This window comes from Rattus norvegicus, chromosome 6 (genome assembly GCF_036323735.1).
Source record: "Rattus norvegicus strain BN/NHsdMcwi chromosome 6, GRCr8, whole genome shotgun sequence".
In the NCBI taxonomy this organism is placed as follows: Eukaryota; Metazoa; Chordata; class Mammalia; order Rodentia; family Muridae; genus Rattus; species Rattus norvegicus.
Window position 1 is genome coordinate 68,093,300 of NC_086024.1, and position 22,339 is coordinate 68,115,638.

General features: G+C 37.7%; 1 non-coding gene across 1 annotated transcript; it reads left to right on the forward strand.

The window, feature by feature from the left end:
* The first annotated feature begins 20,114 nt into the window (after window positions 1–20,114).
* On the forward strand, window positions 20,115–20,173 carry LOC120093319 (U7 small nuclear RNA). The gene has a single exon (XR_005486423.1). It is a non-coding gene; the product is annotated as a U7 small nuclear RNA (small nuclear RNA).
* The last annotated feature ends 2,166 nt before the right edge of the window (window positions 20,174–22,339 follow it).

The following is a 22,339-nucleotide window of genomic DNA, read 5'->3' on the forward strand; positions in this document are numbered from 1 at the left end:
ACTCACAGGAGACACCTATATCTGGCTCCTTTCAGGAAGCACTTCTTGACATCAGCAATAGTGACTGGGTTTGGTGGATGCATATGGGATAAATCCCCACGTGGGGCAGTCTTTTGATGACCTTTTCTTCAGTCCCTGCTGCTCTACTCTTTGTCCCTGTATTTCCTCCCATGAGGATTTTGTTCTCCTTTCTAAGAAGGAATGAAGCATCCACATTTTGGTCTTCCTTCTTCTCGAGTTTCATATGATCTGTGAATTTTTTTCATAGGTATTCCAAGCTTTTGGGCTAATATCCACTTATCAGTGAGTGCATACCATGTGTATTCTTTTGTGACTATGTTACCTTACTCAGGATAGTATTTTCTAGTTCCATCCATTTGCCTAAGAATTTCATGTGGTCATTGTTTTTGATAGCTGAGTAGTACTGCATTGTGTAAATGTACCACATGTTCTCTATCCATTCCTCTGTTGAAGGACATCTTGGTACTTTCCAGCTTCTGGCTATTATAAATAAGTCTGCTATGAACATAGTGGAGCATATGTCCTTGCTATATGTTGGAGCATCTTTTGGGTGTAGTCCCAAGAGTGGTATAGCTGTGTCCTCAGGTAGTGCAATGTCCAATTTTCTGAGGAACCTCCAGACTGATTTCCAGAGTGGTTGTACCAGCTTGCAATCCCATCAACAATGGAGGACTGTTCCTATTTCTACACATCCTTGCCTGCAACTACTGTCACTTGAGTTTTTGATGTTAGCCATTCTGACTGGAATGAGGTACTATTTTAGGGTTGTTTTGATTTGAATTTCCCTGATGACAAAAAATTTCAAACATTTCTTTAGGTGCTTCTCAGACATTTTGTATTTCTCAGTTGAGAACTCTTCGTTTAGCTCTGTACCCCATTTTTAATAGGATTATTTGATTTTCTGGTGTCTAATTCTTGAGTATTTGTATATATTAGGTATTAGCCCTCTATCAGATGTAGGATTGGTAAAGAGCCTTTTCCACTCTATTGGTTGCCATTTTGTCTTAATGACAGTGTCCTTTGCCTTACAGAAGCTTTGCAATTTTATGAAGCCCTATTTGTCAATTCTTGATCATGGAGCATAAGTCATTGGTATTTTGTTTTAAATAAGTCATTGGTATTTTGTTTTAAAATATTTCCCCTGTGCCTATGTGTTTGAGGCTCTTTCCTATTAATTGTAGTGTATCTGATTTTATGAGGAGGTCTTTGATCCACTTGGACTTGAGCTTTGTACAGGATGATAAGAATGGGTAGATTTGTATTCTTTACATGCTGACCTCCTTTGGACCAGCATCATTTGTTGGAAATGCTGTCTTTTATCCATTGGATAGTTTTAGCTCCTTTGTCAAAGATAAAGTGACCATAGGTGTGTGGGTTTATTTCTGGGTCTTCAATTCTATTCCATTGATTTACCTGACTGTCTCTGTACCAATACCATACAGTTTTTTATAGCTATGGCTGGGCAATTCAGCTTGAGCTTAGAGATGCTGATTCCCCCAGGAGGTCTTTTATTGTTGAGCATAGTTTTCACTATCCTGGGTTTTTTGTTATTCCAGATGAATTTGCAAATTTCTCTTTCTAACCATATGAATTAGTTGGAATTTTGATGGGGATTGCATTGAATCTGTAGATTGCTTTTGGCAAAATGGCCATTTTTACTATATTAATCCTGCCAATCTATGAGCATGGGATATCTTTCCATCTTCTGAGATCTTCTTCAATTTCTTTTTTTAGAGACTTGAAATTTTTGTCATACAGATCCTTTATTTGCCTTTTAAAAGTCACACCGATGTATTTTATATTTTTTGGGATTATTGTGAAGGGTATCATTTCCCTAATTTCTTTCTCATCCTGTTTATCCTTTGAGTAGAGGAAGGCTACTGATTTGAGTTAATTTTATACTTAGCCACTTTGCTGAAGTTGTTTATCAGGCTTAGTAGTTCTCTGGTGGAACTTTTGGGGTCATTTAAGTACACTATCATATCATCTGCAAATAGTGATATTTTGACTTCTTCCTTTCCAATTTCTATCCCTTTGACCACCTTTCGTTGTCTGATTGCTCTGGCTAGGACTTTGAGTACTATATTGAGTAAGTAGGGAGAGACTGGGCAGCTCTCTCTACTTATTTTAGTGGGATTGCTTCAAGTTTCTCTCCATTTAGTTTAATGTTAGCTTCTGGTTTGCTGTATATGGCTTTTACTATGTTTAGGTATGGCCCTTGAATTCCTGATCTTTCCAGGACTTTTGTCACGAAAGGGTGTTGAATTTTTCAAATGATTTCTCAGCATGTAATGACGTGATCATGTGGTTTTGTTTTTGCATTTGTTTATATAGTGGATTACGTTGATGGATTTCCATATACTGAACCATCCCTGCATCCCTGGGATGAAGTCTACATGGTCATGATGGATGATTGTTTTGATGTGTTCTTGGATTTGGTTTGTGAGAATTTTATTGAGTATTTTTGCATTGATATTCATAAGGGAAATTGGTCTGAAGTTCTCTTTCTTTGTTGGTTCTTTGTGTGGTTTAGGTATAAGAACAATTGTAGCTTCATAGAAGGAATTGGGTAGCACTCCATCTGTTTCAATTTTGTGGAACAGTTTGGACAGTATTGGTATGAGTCTTCTATGAAGGTCTGATAGAATTCGGCACTAAACCCATCTGATCCTGGGCTCTTTTCTGTTGTGAGGCTTTTAATAACTGTTTCTATTTCTTTAGGAGTTATGGGGTTGTTTAGATGGTTTATCTGATCCTGATTTAACTTGGTACCTAGTATTTATCTAGAAAATTGTCTACTTCTTCCAGATTTTCCAGTTTTGTTGAATATAGGCTTTTGTAGTAGAATTTGATGACTTTTTAAATTTTCTCAGATTCGGTTGTTATGTCTCCCTTTTCAGTTCTGATTTTGTTAATTTGGATACACTCTCTGTGCCCTCTGCTTAGTCAGGGTAAGGGTTTGTCTATCTTGTTGATTTTCTCAAAGAACGAGCTCCTGGTTTTGTTGATTCTTTGTATAGTCCTTTTTGTTTCTACATGGTTGGTTTTAGCCCTGAGTTTGATTATTTCCTGCCTTCTACATTTCTTGGGTATATTTGCTTCTTTTTGATCTAAAACTTTTAGGTGTGCTGTCAAGCTGCTGATGTATGTTCTGTCCTGTTTCTTTTTGCAGGCACTCAGAGCTATGAGTTTTCCTCTTAGCACTGCTTTCATTGTGTCCCATTAGTTTGGATATGTTGTACGTTCATTTTCATTAAATTCTAAGACGTCTTTAAATTCTTTCTTTATTTCTTCCTTGACCAAGTTATCATTGAGTAGAGCATTGTTCAACTTCCATGTATGTGTGGGCTTTCTGTCAATTTTGTTGTTATTAAGGACTAGTCTTAGTACGTGGTGATCTGATAGGATGCATGGGATTATTTCTATCTTCCTGTATCTGTTGAGGCCTGTTTTGTGACTGATTAGATGATCAATCTTTGACAAGGTACCTTGAAGTGCTGAGAAGAAGGTGTTTCCTTCTGTTTTAGGATGAAATGTTCTATAAATATCTGTTAAGTTCATTAGGTTCATAACTTCTGGTAGTTTTTCTATGTCTCTGTTTAATTTTTGTTTCCATGATCTGACCATTGGTGAGAGTAGGGTGTTGAAATTTCCTACTATTATTGTGTGAGGTGCCCTTTCATTTAGAGCATAGATAATTAGGATTGAGAATTTATCTTGGTGGAGTTTTACTTTGATGAATGTGAAGTGTTCTTCCTTATCTTTTTTGATGACTTCATTTGAAAGTTGATTGTCTTTGATATTAGAATGTCTACTCCGGTTTGTTCCTTTGAACCATTTGCTTGGAAAGTTGTTTTCCAGGCTTTTACTCTGAGGTAGTTTCTGTCTTTGTCACTGAGGTATGTTTCAGGTATGAAGCAAAATGCTGGATCCAGTATATGTCCAGTCTGTTAGTCTATGTCTTTTTATTGGGGAATTGAGTCAATTGATGTTGAGAGGTATTAAGGAATAGAGATTGTTGATTCCTGTTATTTTCATTGTTAGAGGTGGAATTATGTTTGTGTGTCTCTCTTCTCTTGGTTTCTTTGCAAGGAGATTATTTTCTTGCTTTTTTTTAGGATGTAGTTTCCCTCTTTGTGTTGGAGTTTTCCATCTATTATCCTTGGATTTGTAGAAAGATATTATGTAAATTTGGTTTTGTCATGGAATATTTTGGTTTCTCCATCTATATTAATTGAGAGTTTTGCTGGATATAGTAGCCTGGACTGGCATTTGTGTTCTCTTAGGGTCTATATGGCATCTGTCCAGAATCTTCTAGCTTTCATAGTCCCTGTTGTGAAGTTTGGTATAATTCTGATAGGTCTGCTCTTATATGTTACTTGACCTTTTTCCCTTACTGCATTCAATATTCTTTCTTTATTTTGTGTATTAATTATTTTGCCTATTATGTGACAGGAGGAATTTCTTTTCTGGTTCAGTCTGTTTGGAGTTCTGTAGGCTTCTTGTATGTTCATGGGCACTTCTTTCTTTAGGTCTGGGAAGTTTCCTTCCATAATTTTCTTGAAGATATGTACTGGCCATATATGAAATGTTCTGTATATATCTCTTAAATGTCTTCAGTTCATGACTTCTATTAGCTTCCCTGTTTCTCTATTTAGTGTCTGTTTCAATGACCTGTCCATTGCTGAGCATGTGGTGTTGAAGTCTCCCAATACTACTGTGTGAGGTTCAATGCTTGTTTTGAGCTTTGGAAATGTTTCTTTCACAAATGTGGGTGCCCTTGCATTTGGGGCATAGGTGTTCAGAATTGAGATTTTAATTAATGGATGTTTCCTTGATGAATATGAAGTATACTTCTCCTTCTCAATTGATAACTGTTGGATGAAAGACTGCTTTACTGGATATTAGAATGGCAACTCCTGATTGTTTCTTATAACCATTTGCTTGGAAAAAAACCTTTTTCCCACCTTTTACTCTGAAGTATGTCTTTGTCATTGAGGTCTGTCTCTTGAAAGTAGCAAAATGCTGGATTCTGCTTGCATATATGTCTTTTTAATTGGGAAATTGAGTCCATTGATGTTGAGAGATATTAAAGATAGATGATTACTAGTTCCTATTATGTTGAAGGTAGAAGTGTGTGTGTGTGTGTGTGTGTGTGTATGTGTGTGTGTGTGTGTGTGTGTGTGTGTGTGTGAGAGAGAGAGAGAGAGAGAGAGAGAGAGAGAGAGAGAGAGAGAGAGAGAAAGATTCTTGGATTTCTTTTAAGATGATTAATTTCTTACTTTCTCTTTGTTGTAGATATGCTCCTTGTGTTGACATTTTTCCTAGAGTCCTTCTTAGGGTTAGATTAACAGATGCACATTATTTAAATTTGGTTTTGTCATGGAATATTTCAGTTTCTTCATCTATGATGATTGAGAGTTTTGCTGATATAGTAGCCTGGGCTGGCATTTATGTTTTTTTTTTTTTTTTTTTTTTTTTTTTTTTTTTTTTTTTTTTTTTTTAGAGTCTGTATGACATCTGTCCAGGATCTTTTGGATTTTAGAATCTCTGTTGAAAAGTCTGATGAAATTCAGATAGGTCTGCCTTTATATACTACTTGGTATTTTCCCCTTACAGCTTTTAATATTCTTTCTTTGTTTTGTGCATTTAGTATTTTGATTATTATGTTATGGGATGGCTTTCTTTGCTGGTCCATTCTATTTGGAGTACTGTAGGCTTCTTGTACATTTATGGCCATGTCTTTCTTTAGTTAAGGTATGTTCTCTTCTATGATTCTGTTGAAGATATTCTCTGGTCCTTTTAGCTGAGAATTTTTGCTCTCTTCTATTCCTATTACTCTATGTTTGTTCTTTTTATTGTGTCCTGGATTTCCTGGGGGTTTGGGTTAGTAGTTTTTATGCTTTATATTTTCTTTGACTGTGTCGTCAATATATTCTATGGTATCTTCTATGCCCGAAATTTCTTCCTCTGCCTCTTGTATTCTTTTCGCGATGCTTGCATCTGTAACTCCTTACCTCTTTCCTAGGTTTTCCATTTCCAGAGTTGCCTCTATGATTTCTTTGTTATTTCTACTTCCATTTTAGGTCTAGGAAAGCTTTGTTCAATTTTTTCTCCTCTTTATTGTATTTTCCTGTATTTTTTTGAGGGATTTGTTTCCATTTCTACTTGTTAACTATGTTTTCCTGTATTTCTTTAAGTGAGTTAATATAGCCTCCTTAAAGGTCTCTATTATCTTCACGAGATGAGATTTTAGGTAAGTATCATGCTTTTCAGGTGTATCAGGGTAGTTATGGCTTGCTGTAGGGGTAGACCTGGATTCTGATGGTGTCAAAGTATACTGGCTTATGATCTTGTGTTTGCCTCTCATCATGTGCTCTTCTCTGGTGTTAGCTGGCCTGGATGACTCTGTGTGGAGCCTGTCTCCTATGTCCCTGTGTTGCTGCTGTTCTCCTGGGGGATCTATGGTTCTAGCTGTAGCAGATATTCTGAGTGACTTGCAGACTGTTGCCCTGGCTGCAGAAGATCTCCTGAGAGCCCTGGAGACTGTGTATTAGTGAGAGCTGGGGGATATGCTGATTTGCCTCCATGTAAGTGCAGACCAGAAGGGAGATGGGTTTCATGTGAAGGGAGAAGTCCTGCATCTGCTGGGTACCTCGGGTGTCCCAGCTGCTGCGGTTGTTCGAATAGCTATTCTAACTCTTGCCCTTGTTGCAGTAGATCTCCTGGGAGCCCTGAAGATGGTGTGGTATTGAAAGAGGGGGGCAGGGAGACAGAGTGATCTTCCCTCAAACATGTGAAGACTGGTAGGGCCCCATTCAGCTTCTTGAAGTCCCACTTATTCATTATTGATTTTAGTATCTGTGACAACAGTTTTCTGTTCAGAATGGCTTTTCATGTGCTCATGAGTTCAAAGTTATTTCCATTTTCTCTTCTATCAAGTTCAGTGTATCTGGTTTTATGTTGATGGACTTTATTTCTTGGATTTGAGTTTTGAGCAGGGTATTAAGTATGGCACTATTTGGAATTTAAATGCATGTATGAAGTTTGACCAACACAACCTATAGAAAATGTTGTCTTTTTCATAGTATTTTGGGCTTCTTCATAAAAAATCAAGAATGTATAAAGGTAGGTCATCAATTTGATTGTATTTATCAGATATCTGTTTTTCTGCCAGCATTATGGTGTTTTTATTTACCATGTCTCTGTAATAGAACTGGAAATTAGGGCTGGTGATACCATCTGTAGTTCTTTTATTATTTGGAATCATTTTTTCCATAGTGGGAGTTTTGTGCTTTCATATGATGCTGAAGATTGTCCTTTCAGGATCTGTGAAGAATTGTTGGCTTGGTTAGAGTTGGTTAACTCCAACTGATTCTCAGTCTGTCATTTTTATATAGGAGGGTTGCTAACTTTTGTGAATTAATTTTGTATCTAGTTACTTTATTGTAGGTATCAGGTATAGGAATTTCTCAGTAGATTTTTAGGGTCACATGTGTATATTATCTCATCATCTGCAAATAGAGATACTTTGACTTCTTTTCCAATTTGTATCCCCTTGATTTGTGAATTTTCTTATTGATATTTCTAAGATTTCAAGTAATATATCGACTAGGTGTGGATAGAAAAAACAACTGAGAAGTTCAGGCATCTAAAACAGGAGCGAAAATACTAAAAGATTGCTTAGTTGATGAAATCTTAAATATAAAAAAGGAATAATAATAATAATAATAATAATAATAATAATAATAATAATAATGAGAAGGAGAAGTGGGAGACGAAGAAGAGAATACAGAAAGAAAAAATCCTTTCATAAAATATTCTGAATGTTTGGGACATTATGAAAAGTCCAACTCTAAAAGTAACAGGTATAAATGAAAGAGACAAACCCATGGCGAAGGCATAATAATATTTACATGCACACACACACACACACACACACACACACACACACACACACACATGCACACACCAAAACATCGAAAAAAATTCCTTAACCAAAAGAATGAGCTACCTGTCAAAGTATAAGAAGCATACAGAACATCAAACAGGCTGGAGCAGAAAAGAGAGACCTCTCAGCACATAATAATCAAGACAATAAATATATATCACAAAGAAAGACTTTTAAAAGCTGCAAGAGTAAAAGACCAAGTAACATACAATGCAGCCTATTAAAATAGCATCTGACTTCTCATCAGAGACGTTAAAAGCCAGAAGGGCCTGGACCAATGTTCTGTGAGACCACAGATGCCAAAACAGACTACTATACTAATTAGAACTTTTAATTACAATGGGTGGAGAAAACAAGATGTTCTATGATAAAACCAAATTTAGGCAATATCTATCTAAAAATCCAGACATACAGCAGGCACTAGAAGGAAATCTCCAATCTAAAGATATTAAGTACATCATAAAATTACAATTACACACACACACACACACACACACACACACACACACACACACCACAACAGCAAATTAACAGGAATCAACAAATACTCTTCATTGCAGTCTCTCAACATTAATGGTGTCAATTCTCTGATAAAAAGACAAAGAGTAACATAATGGGAACAAAAACAGGACCCATGCTTCTGCTGCATTCAAGAAGCACAACATGATATCATAATATCAAGAATAGACATCATTTCAGGGTAAAGAAATGGAAAATGTATTCTAAGAAAATGAACTTAGGTAGTCATTTGGTATAGCCATTTTAATATCTGCCTAATAGATTTCAAACCAAAAATAATCAGATGAGATGTGGAAGGATACTAGATACTTACCAAAGAAAAATTCCACCAAGAGGACATTTCAAGTCTTAACTTCTATGTTCATAGTACAAGGACACCAGATGTTTTCTTATTTAATATTTTTTGTTGACCAAGTTATTCATTTCTTCTGTGTGTCTTCAATAGCTAAGATTTTCAGTTGTTCACTCTCTGCCAGCCTAGTCAATATATAATTTGAAATCTTAGAGCAATAAGACAACTTACAGAGGAATACACACCTTTGTTTGTAAATAATACAATAATATACATAAATTGTCTTTCTTTTCATAAAAGAAACACTACTATAACTAAAATTAGATATTGACCCTCATACACTAATAACAGAAAACTTTGATATCCTACTCTTCACAACAAATAGTTCATTCAGACTAAAACTGGAAATGCTGGAGATAATTGATATACTAAACATATATTTACAGAATATTTTACTTAAACACAGAAGAATATACCTTCCTTTCAGCACATGACTAAACTTTCTACAAAACTGACCACATAATCAGGTACAAGTAAGTTTCAGTAAATATAAGAAAATTGAGCTTACATCCTGTATCTTATCTTATCTATCTATCTATCTATCTATCTATCTATCTATCTATCTATCTATCTTTCTATTTATGTCCTTCTATATCTCTATGTATATCAATTTCTACTGAATTTAAAATTGATCAAGACAGAAATTAAATAAATACACAACACACCTAAAGTCACGGGACACAAAGAATGTGTACTAAGTACTAAGTGCCAAATTACAAAGGAAAAAAAAAGGTGGGAGTGTCTCATACTAGTAACTTCAAAGCACAAATGAAAGCTCTATAACAAAGAAAAGTGTCACATCACAAATGAGCAGATCAAAATAAATAAGCCCAGGACTGAAACCAGTAAACTAGAAACAATATGAAAATATAAAAAAAAAGTCCATGAACCAAAAGTTGGTTCATTAAGGCCATTAGTAAGATTGACAAACTCTTTTCTAAGTTAATTAAAAGGTGAAAAGAGAAGATCTAAATGAACATTAGAAATAAATAGGGGGTTTTGCAGCAGAGACCAAAGAAATTCAGAAGAATCATAACTATAGACTTTAAAAACCTGTACTCCATCAAATTAGAAAATGTAAAAGAGGGGTTGGGGATTTAGCTCAGTGGCAGAGCGCTTGCCTAGCAATCGCAAGGCCCTGGGTTCGGTCCCCAGTTCTGAAAAAAAAAAAGAAAAAAAAAAAAAAAGAAAATGTAAAAGAAAGAATTCACAGCTGAGGAATGCCGAATGGCTGAGAAACACCTAAAGAAATGTTCAACATCTTTAGTCATAAGGGAAATGCAAATCAAAACAACCCTGAGATTTCACCTCACACCAGTGAGAATGGCTAAGATCAAAAACTCAGGTGACAGCAAATGCTGGCAAGGATGCGGAGAAAGAGGAACACTCCTCCATTGTTGGTGGGATTGCAGACTGGTACAACCATTCTGGAAATCAGTCTGGAGGTTCCTCAGAAAATTGGACATTGAACTGCCTGAGGATCCAGCTATACCTCTCTTGGGCATATACCCAAAAGATGCCCCAACATATAAAAAAGACACGTGCTCCACTATGTTCATCGCAGCCTTATTTATAATAGCCAGAAGCTGGAAAGAACCCAGATGCCCTTCAACAGAGGAATGGATACAGAAAATGTGGTACATCTACACAATGGAATATTACTCAGCTATCAAAAACAATGACTTTATGAAATTCGTAGGCAAATGGTTGGAACTGGAAAATATCATCCTGAGTGAGGTAACCCAATCACAGAAAAACACACATGGTATGCACTCATTGATAAGTGGCTATTAGCCCAAATGCTTGAATTACCCTAGATGCCTAGAACAAATGAAACTCAAGACGGATGATCAAAATGTGAATGCTTCACTCCTTCTTTAAAAGGGGAACAAGAATACCCTTGGCAGGGAATAGAGAGGCAAAGATTAAAACAGAAACAGAAGGAACACCCATTCAGAGCCTGCCCCACATGTGGCCCATACATATACAGCCAACCAATTAGACAAGATGGATGAAGCAAAGAAGTGCAGGCCGACAGGAACCGGATGTAGATCGCTCCTGAGAGACACAGCCAGAATACAGCAAACACAGAGGCAGATGCCAGCAGCAAACCACTGAACTGAGAACAGGACCCCCGTTGAAGGAATCAGAGAAAGAACTGGAAAGCTTGAAGGGGCTCGAGACCCCATATGTACAACAATGCCAAGCAACCAGAGCTTCCAGGAACTAAGCCACTACCTAAAGACTATACATGGACTGACCCTGGACTCTGACCTCATAGGTAGCAATGAATATCCTAGTAAGAGCACCAGTGGAAGGGGAAGCCCTGAGTCCTGCTAAGACTGAACCCCCAGTGAACTAGATTGTTGGGGGGAGGGCGGCAATGGGGGGAGGATAGGGAGGGGAACACCCATAAGGAAGGGGAGGAGGGTGGGGGATGTTTGCCGGGAAACCGGGAAACGGAATAACATTCGAAATGTATATAAGAAATACTCAAGTTAATAAAAAAGAAAAAAAGAAAAAAAAAGAAAAAATGTAAATAAGAAATACTCAAGTTAATAAAGATTAAAAAAGAAAAAAAATAATAGCATAGCTACACAGTTGGCTACTATGTAATAATAAAAATTAGTTACTTTTGCTTGCAATGTGATGAATACATTCAACCTAGATGAGTATTGTGAAACAAAATAGTATCTAATAGATGTTTCTGTAATTAAACTTTGAGTTTTTGGGGGAAAAGCTTTAAATAAAATAAAAAATGCTCTTAAAAAAAGAAAAGAAAAAGAAAATGTAAAAGAAGTGGATACTATCTCCATACAAATGACTTATCAAAGTTATCAAGATCAGATAAACAATTCGTACAGATGTATGTATAATCCCTAGCAAAGTAAAAGGAATAATTAAAGTTTGATATATATATCTCCATTCATCCATCCATATACCCAATCACAGAGCCAGATAGTTAAAATTCAGCATTATTCCAGACTTTGCCAGACTTTTCAAAGACTTAATTCCAATACACCTCAAATTATTCAATAAAATAGAAAGAGACGGAACACTGTCCCATTCATTTTATGAGGCTACATTTATGATGGTACCCAAATCACATATAAACCTGACAAAGAAAGAGTATGACAGATCAATTTCACTTATGAACAGAGCTTCAAAAATCATCAACAAATACTTGCAACTAAATCATAAAACAAACAAGCAAGTCACATCAAAAATATCATCCACCTTGATCAAGTGTGCTTCATGCTGGAGATGCAGGAATGCTTCAAAATATGGAGATAAATAAGTGAAATCAACCATATAAACAGACTAAATTACTATAACCAGATGCTCATTTTATTAGTTTGAGAAAATACCTTTTACAAAATACAACACCTGTTCATAGTAAAATTCCTGGAGAGATTTGGAATACAAGGACATACCTGAATACAATAAAGTCTGTTTATAGCAAGCCCATAGCCAACAGCAACTTAAATGGAGAGAAACTGAAAGAAATTCCACTAAATTTAGTAACATGTCCTGTTGTTCTTAATTGCCACACAGACTGGGGACTGGGTATGTTAAACATTTTCTTGACTTTGTGCTTCTATATTCTTGTTTTGGTAAATAATTCATCATTTTAAAAGAAAAAGCCAGCACATGCATGGTAAATCTTAGTAAATATTTTATGTGCAGAGTCTTATGGCCTTTAAAAAATCTTTATATTATGTAAAATGACACCAGAAATATAAGCCTTTGTTTTACCAGTAAGTAAATGAAAATATTAAATTTATTTTTCTTGGGCAGAGAGCGATTAATACACATGTAGAAAGCTACAGAGGGAGCAGAGGCGGGTCATTTTTCTCTAGTGCAATTCTTGATCGCTTTGGCATGTGTAGACAAATCAACACATTTAATTATTTATTTTGCTCCCTACCTTAGATTTTGTTTTGTTTAGTGTCCCATGGAGTTAATCAGGGCCATATGTGTGTGATCTTGAGTTTGGAAGTAACCATCAGGGCTCACCAGTGAGGTCACTGCTGAGCTGCTGGATACTATGCTTCTACCTTATCTAGACTCTCTCAATTGCCAATATGTGGTAGCTGAGGGACTCTCTAACAGACATGGCACACACAACCTTTTTTCCCTCTCCCTTGCTGAACCATAAGATTCCATTAATTAGATACTTACACATTCTTCTTCTTCTTCTTCTTCTTCTTCTTCTTCTTCTTCTTCTTCTTCTTCTTCTTCTTCTTCTTCTTCTTCTTCTTCTTCTTTATACCATTTTAAATAATTTATGTTTATTAAACTCATTTAATCTTCACAGTAACTCTCTTGGGTGTTAGTAGTATTCATGTCTACTATAATAAAGAGCAAACTGATGCGGAGAAAGTAATTTACCAAGATCACATAGCAGGGTAGCAGTAGAGCTGGAGTCTGAACCCAGGAAGCCTCCAGTGCTTCGCTGTTACACTCTGCTCTCCAACCAAACAGAACGCCAAGGCAACGCTTTTCTCCTTGTCCTTAGGGAACTTTCAAACCTGTGACTTCAACAGCTTTTACAAGCTATTGAGGTGTTCAGCATGAGTTAATAGCCCAAAACAATTTGTGGCAAGATTACTGTCAACATGACCATCCATGTATGTATTTCATATGAGAGTTGTGCTATCTCTGATCTGTCCATACTCCCAAATAATAAAGACATCCAGCACTTTTCTTAAATATGAACAAAACTGAAAGAAGCACGGGCAGTTATATAATGTTTCTCCTGAGAACTTGATGTTTTTCGTTCCTCTCTCACACTAAGCTTAGAGGGTAAAGATGGCTGTTTGTGTTTTGTGGGGCTCTGCATTAAAGCTAGGGCCTTGCATATACTAACAGGTGGCCTATGTCTGCATTGCTTTTTTTATTGCTGCAACAGAATACACAAACAGTGTTGGAAGGTTTATTTCTGGAAGGTTTATTCTGGTTCACAGTTTGACCAGTACAGTCTATCATGGTGAGAAAGTCACAGGGACAGGGATAGGAGACAACTGACCACATTGTACCTCTAATCAGTTAGTAGAGAAGAGAGATGAATGCTGGTACTCAGCTCACTTCATCCTTTTTATTCAGTTGGTGACCCCAGTTGAAGGAACGGTGCTGCCAATATTTGGGGTGGATCCTTCCACTTCAACTAACTCAATCCAGAAACTCTTAGAGGCACAAACAGACACTTGTCTTCTAGGTGATTCTAGATCCAATCAAGTTGATGATCAAGACTGACCACCACAATACTGAGCTGCATCCCCAGCCTTGTTGAAGAGTTCTTCACCCTCTGTGAACAGGTAGCTTTGTTCCCAGTGCAGAGTCCCTGTCTGGTGACCAACAGGTCTGTGTTCTCTTCCCCGGGGAAAGAGGAGTTAAGAACTAGTTGTCCAATGGGCCTTCTTGCCAGCCACAATGAACTTGATGACAAGGTTGCTGCATTGCCCCCTGGAGTTACCCAGATAGTAAACGGACAGTGTCTGGTGCAGCAATGCATAAGCAGCAAGCAAGGATGATCAGAAGCATTGGAGTCTCAGTTTCAGCATGTTGATAGGCTGTGGGGTGACCTTCCATCTTTCCTGTGGTCGTTTACCTGGAAGTCTCGTCTGCTGCAATGTCAACAGCTGGACCATCTCTCTCCTGACAGGCTTAATGTGGGAGTGATGAATCCACATCCTAACCCTGTCCACCTTAACAGCCATAGGCTCGGTCAGGATCACAGTGTGAGATCCTTTCCAGCATGGTTCCAGAGCCTTGTAGTTATGTCTCTTAATCCAGCCTTCTCCACCTGGGTATGATGTCTTCCAGAAGCTTCTTTGCTACTATATTCACAGTCTCCTTCTTTGTAGGGTAGGCTTCTACCCCTCCTGAAAAGGCCAGTTCAGGCTACAGAGCAAAGCCTAGTTTTTCAAAAAGAGGAGTAGATAAGAAAAGAAACACAAACTCCCAAACCAAAAAGCAACAGGAAATTTGAAAACCGAGGAGCCTATTAAGAAGACAATAAAAAAAGAACAAAACAAAACAAAACAAAAAACCAAAAAAAAAAAAAAACCAAAAAATACAAACAAAAAATAAACAAGAAAAGACAGTCAGGGTGAAGATGTAGAGAGACCCCTCAAGTACTTATTGCTGGTAAAAGTGGGGTGTAAATTGTTTGATGGCAGTGGAAATGGTTGGCAGTATAGCTAAAAGCTAACCTTAGAAGTATAAACTATCTGTTCAAGGAATTGAAACCAGGAACTGTGCTGCAGGGTATTTTGTACATTAAAGTCCACTACAATAGTCACAAGAACCATCAAATGTATATTGTATTCTTTTAGAAAGCCAAGGATATGTTTTACAGAGTGTGGTATGGTGAGGAGGGAGGGGTGCCTTGGTGGGTCCATGCTGAAGTATCCTTTTGCCCTGAGGTACCAGTCATTTGATGGGTCTAATATAGAATAGAGTTTATTTAGGGCATGGGAAGGGGAGTTGAGGAGGAAGTAGAGGCAGAGAGAGAAGACAGAGAAAGGGCAAAGAAGAAGAGGGGCCTGCCGGAACCTGTGGAGAGAGATGGGGGAGTGGGAAGGGGAGAGAGGGAGAAAGGGGTCTGGGAGAGAAGAAAGTCTGAGAGACAAGTGGCTGAGAGCCATTTCCACATTCTTAAAGCTAGCTAATAGTCTACTCCATTTGGCCACGTCCATATGTCTGACTCATTCCTCAGTCGAGTCCCCAATGTCCTGCTATCACAACACAAAAGTTCAGCAATTAAAATTCGCCATTTGTTTATCCTAACTAACATGTCCAATAGAAATTATCGACTCATCCTAACTCATCCTAGTATAGCCCTTCACCTTTTCCATTTACAAATCACTCCTGTAAATCCATTGCTGCTGTTTCTGCCCAATTAATTTCAGCCACTGTGTCTCTTTACTTTGCTTAATAAAGGATTTCTTTGTGCTAGAAACCAGTGTTTTGTGTCTAACCCAGGTCCAGAGGGAAACACCCCACAATGTGTGGGTCTTTTTGGTAGTACTCTGTGAGCCCCTTTTCCTGCCACAGCTGACTTTTAAGAGAACCTGGTTTCTTAGACCCAGTATGCTCAGAGCTTCCATGAATTCATGATTCGTTCAGGAGATGGAATTTTACAGTCTGTCTGATAATCCTCCTGTTCTTGTATTTTTTCTGGTTTTTTTTTTTCTGTTTTTTTCCCTGCAATATTCCCCAGGTTTTAAGGGAGGGATGTAAATGTCTTGGTTAGTGTTAAGCCTTCAACTGTTCTTTATTCTCAACATACTGTGCAGCCTTGGGCCTTTGCCCTTATCTCCATTCACTGGAATGAGAGGCTGTTTACGACTGAGAGTAGCCTTTGTGAACTTAAATGTAGACCTTTATGAAAAGGTTTGATACCTTGTCAACGCTACTGAACTGTTGTAATGCATTTTCATTTCATTACAGGTTATTTATTAGCAAAGAGAAAGGAGAAAATTTTATAAAATGAAGAATACACTCATTTATTTCCTGAGCAGAAACAAAAAAAAATTACAAAATCAGGAATGACCAGATTCCCAATTGTAATCTTTAAATATCCATTGCTCCTTCCTTCCTTCCTCCCTTCCTTCCTTCCTTCCTTCCTTCCTTCCTTCCTTCCTTCCTTCCTTTGTTCCTTCCTTCCTTCGTTCCTTCCTTCCTTCCTTCGTTCCTTCCTTCCTTCCTTCCTCCTTCCTTTCTCCCTTTCTCCTTTTCTTTCTTTCTTTCTTTCTTTCTTTCTTTCTTTCTTTCTAGACTAAAGTAGAAAAAAAAGCACAAGAGCATCAAGCAATGGCAAAGAAAGGAGGTGACAGTGACAGTGACAGTGACAGTGACAGCCATTATGTGGTTAAAAGAGCCGGTGAAGGATGGACATTGGAGCCTGCTGGAATACTGCAAATGAAGAAGGCCATGAGGGGGATGGTGGGGTGGGAGGGTGTTCAGGAACCCTTCACAGTTCTCCATTCCCTGTGGCTTATATTTCTTATAATGGAACAAATCACAGGAATTGTTAATCATTTATAGCTAGAATGAAAGGAAACCGCTTATTCATAACTTAAATAGAAATCCCCTCTTTCATCTTCAATATTTAAAGATGCACTTCAGTTTATCACAGAACACTGAAACAGAAAGATACCATTACATGCATTATGTGAGCAAAGAGTGGGATTTATTCATTTTTCAGGAAACCTAGAACTTCCCTTCTTCTGTCAAAAGTTCCAGTGGAACATCTCAACAATTGCAGAGACCCACCTTATGGACAGTTATTTCTTGAGGCTTGAAAACTATTGTTTGCTAAGTCACAAGATCACTAAACAAATAAACATAGTTGCAATAAAATGCTCTAGTGCATTTTCACAAAACGTCCAAGACAAAAATTTGTTTATTTACTATTAAGTTTTAATGTTTGACTCTGCTTCTTTACTTTAAAATATGGTTTAATTACTTGAATGCAGACGGCACCCTCTTTTCTTGGTTTTGTTTGAGTTTTTGAGACAGGATTTTCCCATGTAGTCCAAGAAGATTTGAGTCTATGGCAGTGACCCTAACTGAGACTACTACCAGCTAGGGATATGGAGATATTTCTTGTCTTCTCTATTTCTTATCCTTGGTCCTCTCACTCAACACCTTGCCATTTGGGACGGTTATCATTTATCTGAAAGTTGAACTAAGTTGTCAACCTACTATAGCATAGCTGCTGTTGACTGAGGGACTCAGTTCTTCCCTGTGAGACAATCCAGGAAGCATCCTGATGTTGCCTTTGTCCTTCCTTATAGAACAATTCAAGAATACATGCTAGAACATGTTTTTTCTTTTCCCTTTCTTTCCTCCTTTCTTTCTTCCTTCCTTCCTTCCTTCTTTCCTTCCTTCCTTCCTTCCTTCCTTTCTTTATTAATTTCTTCCATTTTAAACTTTTATTGTCTCTCTCATACATTACATCTTGAATGTCGGTTCCCCTCCTTCTTCTCCTCCCATTCCGTCTCCCACCTTCCTTTTTCCCAAGATCAACACCACATCTGTTCCTCTCTTGTTCTCCCCCCCCTAAAAAAAGAGTAGGCTTCTTAGGGATACCTACAGAATATGGCCTAAGAAGATACAATAAGACTGGATATAAACTCTCCTGTCACTGCTAGATGTGGCAACTCAATAGGAGAAAAAGGGTCCCAGGCAGAGACAAGCACATCAGAGACAGCCCCTACTCCCATTGTTGGGAGATAGGTAATAATACCAACCTATACAGCCATAAGGTATACATAGAGGACATAAAACAGACCCATACAAGGTCTGTTTGTCACCTCAGTTTCTGTGAGCCCATATATGCCCTGTTTTGTTGATTTGCAATCCAGGTTTCACCTTCACAACTTCATGCAATGGCTTCTCTAGGGCTCCACATTCCTGGCACACACCTTGCCTTAGCAATGTTCCTAAGTTGTGGAGTGAGTTTCCATAACCTCTCTTGCACATGGCTTTGGGCCTCCATACAGGGACAACATGCCACACACCTGGCCTCAGCAGCTTTCCTAAGCCACAAAGGGAAATTCCATCCATGATTCTAAAGCCAGAGCCATGTGGCCAAAGCTGCCAAGTTTTGCTGCTTTTGCTGGGGCTAGAACATCATCCCCTTGTTCAATTATATCTTTACTTAAATTAAATATTTTCCACGATTTCCTTTATTGCCTAAGCTTGGCTGTCCTGAAACTTTCTCTGTAGACCAGCATGATTGTGAACTCAGAGATTTCTCCTGAGTTCTGAGATTAAAGGCTTTTCCTTCTGAGATTAAAGGAGTACACCTCCACACCTGGACATAAGCTTTTAATTCCTTTTTATTATAGATCCTTATAAGCATGGCCACTCTGCCTTTTAAGATCTGGATCCAAGGCATGTTGTCTATTGCCTTAAGATCAGGATCACAGGTGTGCCCTGTGTTGAGTTTGGCATGGGTATTTAAAGGACAGTATGACATGGCTTCCTGTACATGGAACAGAACCAGCGCAGCATGGACCTCCATGAGTGTTGATGGGTACGATGGACATAAGGCTGGCTTGTATAATAATGTACATAATTTCTTGTTTCTCTTCCAAGGAACATCCTCCCTGTTAACATTAATGATGCCATGGTAATCAGAGACAGCATAGATCCAGGAGGCCAAGGCATGGCTATTGTGTAAGCAAAATGGTAAAGGCTGGGACCTTTGGGATGGCCCTGAAGTCTGTGAAAAAGAACTCTAAAAGCATTAATTCAAGTACATATAATTTAACTATGCAAAAATATAAGGATGCAATATGAGTTGTATAAGGAGCTTCACATGTCTACAGGAAAAATGGTGGCTACAACATAAACCAGTTTGTCAGAAAAAAGCAAAGACAGGCAAATAAAATTACAGGCAGACCCCCCCCCAGAACTCCCAAGGATTAAATCACCAACTAAAGAGTACACATGGATCAACCCATGAGTCCAGTCGCATATGTAGCAGAGAATGGTATGGTTCAGCATCAGTAGGAGGAAAAGCCCTTGGTCCTGTGAAGGCTCCTTTCCCCAGTGTAGGGTAATGCCAGGGTATTGAGGTGGGAGTAGGTGGGTGGGAGGGGGAACATCCTCACAGAAGCAGGATGAGAGGGGAAAGGAAGGAGAGAACCAGGAAATCGGATAGCATTTGAAATGTAAATACATAAACTATCCAATAAAAAAAACGAAAAAAAATTTACAGGCAGAGGCGGAGTTCTAGATCAGACTGAATCTAGTGAATTTAGATTGAGGCATGATTGAAATGGTAATTCCAGGGTGATGTCCCACATCTTATTGTCTGTGTTTATTTTTGCTCTCTTTTCCTAAGAGTCAAGGGGCTAAGGTCACAGAATGCTGCTGACTTGTGGAATGGTCAATAGGAAACCTGGAATAAATAACTAGATTGATATGCAAATTTAAAAACTGGGATTTTTGTTTGCATGAGATGAGCTAGCAGAAAATGAAAAAAACTTTTTGTATAATTCCTCTTTAGTGAGAGCTGAGCTGTCTGGAGAGCAAACACAGCTCTTTTAGAAAAATTTACAAGCGTTTTTTACTAACAGGATTTCTTATTTTGGTTGGAAAATACATGGAAAGCAAACCACAGTTCTTTTAGAAATTAATATAGGTCTTCTAGATTTTTATAACAGGATTTCTGACCTCTCAACAATTACTTAGAGAGCTAACACAGCTCTTTTAGAATGTTTTCTAGCAGATATCCAGAAAAAGCTGTGTGAAGAGAAAACAGAGCTCTTTTAGAATTTTTCTGGCTTTCTGATTTTGATTGGAAAACCCAAGAATTGCTTTTAGAATTTTAAAAGATCCAAGAATTTTTATATAGCAACCTTTCTAACTTTAGTCAGGAAACCCATGAGCTATCCAGAAAGCTTTTAGAATTTTTACTAGCAGAAAGAGCTGTTTCAACCAGTTAAGAGTGGTCTCAAGCAGAAAGCTTGCTGTCTGAACAAGAGAGCTTTTTAGAAAGTCCCCCAGAAGACTAGAGAACCAAGACCTGTCAACAGAGAGCTCTCTAGGGAGCCATCTCAAGCAGAGCATAGGCTGCCAGCTTGGACCCACAATTTAACTTTGAGTCTTTTGTTTCACCACTCTCAAATACCCCTTCTCTCAGGAGCCAAAGCTGGTCTTTGGCAGCCTTCCATTTCTGAACTGTCATTCATTCCAGATATAATCAAATTGACAACCAAGAATAGCAATCATAATCTACCTCTTGTCAACTTGACATACAATCATAGTTCCTTACGTCCAAATGAAAACAATAACTTGGTCATAATAATAAACATGATATTACTATCCCTGTACAATAAAAAAATATAGTAAATTAAGAATAGGTGGGTATGACTCTTGGGGAACATCATTTTCACAAGTTGTAAACTTAGCAAGGTGGGATCTTGCCCCGAGATGACCAAATCCCTTAATTCTTTTTAATATCGTTATTCTGTTTATCTCCTTGAACACAGGATTTAGGCAAATTACTGAGGAAGAAAACTATCAGTAGTCATATTCTGCTAAAGCCTGGCACAATAGGGTCACTGTTGTAAGATGGTGTGAGTGGTATGGAGTTAACCAAAACTTTCCCCTGGGATTCAAGGCATGAATGTTAGGCAGAACTTCATAACTTGTTTTTAAACTTTACCAAGAATCTGTGCATGGGGGTGCTCTATCGCTTGAGGGAATATCTAGTACTATTTTTTTGCTAGGTGAACATGGACTCAAACTACCTTCTAAAGACTTATTTCTATACTCATAGATTAGTAAAGCTGTTGCTCCTCATCCAAGGATCTTAATAAAGTGTGGTGAAAGCAGTAGTAGTGTAAATGTATTTTCTCCATAAGTGCATAAGGAAAGGTACTATTAGGAAATGTGTCACTATGGAGAAGATAGATAGATAGATAGATAGATAGATAGATAGATGATAGATAGATGATAGATAGATGATAGATAGATGATAGATAGATAAACAGATAGATAGATAAGCAGATAGATAGATAAGCAGATAGATAGATAAGCAGATAGATAAATAGATAGATAAGTAGATATATAATAGACTGACTCAAAGCATGCCCAGTGACACAGTCCCCTTCTGGATGCCTTTGGATTAAGATGTAGAATTCTTGACTCCTCCAGCACCGTGCATGCTCCCATGCTTCCCACAATGATGATAATGATCTAAACCTCTGAAACCGTAAGCCAGTCCCAATTAGATATTTGCCTTTATAAGAGTTGCCTTGGTCATAATATCTGTTCACAGTATTAGAAACCTGAATGAAGACAGAAGTTGATACCAAGAGTGGGCTATTGCTGTGATAAGTCTGACCATGCTTTTGTTTGGAGGAATGTGGATTTTGGGTAGTTTTCTTCCTCAGTAATTTGCCTATCGCCTCCTACTTCTGTGAAGACTAGCTAGCAAGAAAGACTCTTTCAAGTCAGTACCAGTTTGGTTTTTCCAAATCCTGTTGCCAAAGTCTGTGATGTCTTCAACAATACTGTCTTAAAGTCAAGTTTTGGTGAGCATCTAAGAACAATTGTAATAGCCTATATTGATTTGGAGCCACAGTGATCAACAACTTGAAAGAGAGGTGTCCAATACCTGGCACTCTTTCTTAGATAATCTATGGCTTCTGGGAGAAACATTATCCCCCTTGACAGTGTTTATAAATTTCATTTTACAATTGAGTCTCAGATCACTCCCATTATAAACCCAGAGCAGGCTCTAAATCATTATGGAAGGGGAAAACACAAAGTACAAGCCCAGTAAATATACATGACCAGAGACCTTCTGAGATAGGTGGCAAGCACAGACAAGGACCACAGAAATATTTAATATAGAGTAAAATAATCAATTTTACATATAACATATTATGTAACTAAGTTTTTCAATCAATTTTTTAAAAACCCAAATAGTCACTAATAGTTTGGATATCAGATTTCTTTGGGAGGCTTGC